This window comes from Triticum urartu, chromosome 4A (assembly GCF_056163025.1).
Source record: "Triticum urartu cultivar PI428250 chromosome 4A, HENAU_Tu73, whole genome shotgun sequence".
In the NCBI taxonomy this organism is placed as follows: Eukaryota; Viridiplantae; Streptophyta; class Magnoliopsida; order Poales; family Poaceae; genus Triticum; species Triticum urartu.
In genome coordinates, this window is record NC_141876.1 from 75,974,487 (window position 1) to 75,977,837 (window position 3,351).

A 3,351-nucleotide genomic window follows, 5' to 3' on the forward strand; every position below is an offset into this window, starting at 1 on the left:
GTGCTTTTTAATAAGAGGATGATGACTCAGCATAAAAGTAAATAGATAGGCCCTTCGCAGAGGAAAGCAGGGATTTGTAGAGGTGCCAGATCTTGGTTTTGCAATAGAGGTGAATAATATTTTGAGCGGTATACTTCCATTGTCAACATAACAACCAAGAGATGGCGATATCTTCCATGCTACACACATTATAGGCGGTTCCCAAACAGAATGGTAAAGTTTATACTCCCCCTTCCACCACAAGCATCAATCCATGGCTTGCTCGAAACAACGAGTGCCTCCAACTAACAAGAGTCCCAGGGGGAGTTCTGTTTGCAATTATTTTGATTTAGTATGATTTAGTATGATTGCCACGTTTACTAGAGATGTGGCCAATGTGTTATCTGCTCTGTGATGTCCTGCAAGGCTACTAAAAACAGAGAAATCGTTTGCATATAGATAAGTAATTTTATGCAAAAAAATAATGGTTGAAAACTTACTTAAAATGCAATGCTCCAATTTCTCAAACACTCATTTCTTTTTTTTCGGGAACACGCATGAGAATTGCATGTAAATATATTAAGAAGGGGAGAGTATATCAACCTAAAGAAGGACAACAAGAGAAGCAGCGCCACAAAGTTTAAACAACCATAAAACAAAAAGATGACGCAGCCTGTAGCTAAATATCGTTGTCTCTTCAGCAAAAATATTTCCATGAAAAAATCTAGCTATAACTTAGTATTTTATATTTATATGTGGTGTGTCAGTTTTTTTTCAATGAAGAAAATGAACAATGCATTTTCTATATCTCAATTCTTAATCCGCAATTTGTTAGAGCTTCAGTTTTACTCATCGTCGTTAAACTCTGTGTTTTGAATGAAGGGACGAAAGAACCATCTCCAGAACCCTTTCCCTCTTAAACTATATAAAATTTATTTCAGAAATTTTATTTAGTTTAATTTCTAGAACACAGAAGAACATTGCTATAAATCGCTTGCACGCCATGTCCTTGCTGTGCTCTTCTCTCCTCACTCTTCTTTTCACTTACTCGCTGGTCCATGATTAGATGGCAAAAACAGAGCCCCTAAATCCCTGATGGATGCGGTGCTGAGCGACTGCACCTGTGTCTCAAGTGTGTGGATGCCTGCGTGGTGGTCGTCGCCTTATGTGGTGCAGTGTCCATCATCAGCGCCTGCATGCTGGCTGCCCGTGTGCGACACGTCGTCGCCATTCTCGGCCTGCTTTTGGCGACCGTCCTCCAGGACAGCTGTGACGACACCCTGGTCGTCATCCGCGGGAACCTTAAAGAGTCCATAGAAGCCCGCGACTCCACGAGGCGTGCGAGTGCTGGACGTCGACATGCGCCATGCCAAGGCCATCGTGAGAGCTTGCATGTTGGCCTCTAGCATGCACCACAGTCATCATCATTGGGCTGCGCGAGGCAGCAATCCTTCGAATGGCATGCCGTGACGTCCATCTACGACCTCGCCGTCGCCTTGATGAACGCCGCCCTCCGCAGGCACGCTCGCACGACTCCGTTGCCCTGCTGGATGCCGCCTTCCGCGGGAACGCCGCCATTGCCCTGCTGGACGCTGCCTTCTGCAGGAACACCGCCGTGCGGGTGGACTCCGTCGCCCTACTGGACGCCGTCCTCCGCAAGCAAGCTATCTGTCTTCCCAGTTCCCACAGGTGGATATCTTCCATGGCCATGAACTTGACGGGTAGGAGAAGAGGCGGACAAAGATGAAAGGCGAAAATATAGAAGGAGAAGGCGTGCGATCCGGAGTAATTAATGCGGGAATTACAACGGAAGTGGAGGTAGAGGAGCATAGTTGGAAAGAATCACCGAAATATCCCACGCGCAGATCTCACGCGCGGATCATGGATTATATTTGGCAAAAAATTATACCCACAGTAAACGGAATCAGGGGAGTAATTAGTTAGAATTTTTTTCCTAAAGAAAAGGTGCATGAGGATGGTCTACCGGCAGAACATCCAATCTGAACCGTTCGATTGACTGGCAGACCACCGGGACATTATGGGCTCTCAGATTTCACTTAATCAATTAGATCTGAGGGCTCTGCTTATCCCGTGTACACTTTGTGGTGTGTCTTTAGAGAAACTCATGTTTGCTCTTTTAATAGTAGTGTAGATAGAAAATGGCGGCTTCGCGGTGCAAGACTTGTTGATGTCTTTTGGTGCAAGTGCACACCGACCGGTTGGTAGTGGTACTCTCTTCTTTTTTTGAACAACAGCAGTGGGCTAAAAAAATAGAGAGAGTAAAAGAACTGCAACTTGATCAATAAAATATTATTCCTCAATTTCAATAAGCGCAACTGTCCAATAAGTAAATACTAGTAATATTTACACCCACAAAAAATAAAAGAAAAAAGTAAATAATAACTAAGAATAAGAGGGTAACAAATATGGTCCATGTTGTTGGTCTTTTGCAGAGAAGATCCTTGATCTCATGTATGGATCCATTGGATAATATCACTCTAGTTGCAACAAAGACGATGTTGCATTCATCCATTGCAATGTGGACGGCATGCGGTCGCAAACCGCAACACAAACAATCTCAGTCATCCAATTGCAACATGAATGATGTTGTGGAATGACGTAGACCTTTATCACCCATTGAAACATGGAGGATGTTGTGCTTCCCCACTGAAACATGGAGGATGTTGAGGTCACCGCATTGCCACACGATGCAACTAGGCAAGTGACGATGGCATGTATCTAGGGTAGGGTAATAGGCCTGACCTAGACACCCCTCCCAAAGACACTGCCCTAGAGTCAAAGGCATTCAAAGTGCAGCAGCATCCATCGACTGAAATCACCTCAGAGTGCAACCCACTCGACCAACAATTTCACTCGGATAACCCAATTCCATTTGACCAGTATACCATCATTTGACCGTACTAGAAACCACTTGGAGTACAGAAGATCTAAAGTCACTCAGGATGGCAACGGTCAGGCGTTCACTCTGTAGCGTTAATGATCATTTATATGTCTTTACTGTTGGCGTTACCAGTAACGTCTCACCTTAATGTACATTGAACCCCTTGTAACATGGGCTGACTGGGGTCCTGGCGCACTCTATATAAGCCACCCCCTCCACTGGCACAAGGGTTCGCACCCCCTATAACTTCACAGCAATCCAGTCGACCGCCTCCGGGCACCGAGACGTAGGGATTTTACTTCCTTCGAGAAGGTCCTGAACTCGTAAATCTTGCATGCACAACCTCGTCGTAGCTAGGATCTTGCCTCCTGATAACCCACAAGTATAGGGGATCGCAACAGTTTTCGAGGGTAGAGTATTCAACCCAAATTTATTGATTCGACACAAGGGGAGCCAAAGAATATTCTTAA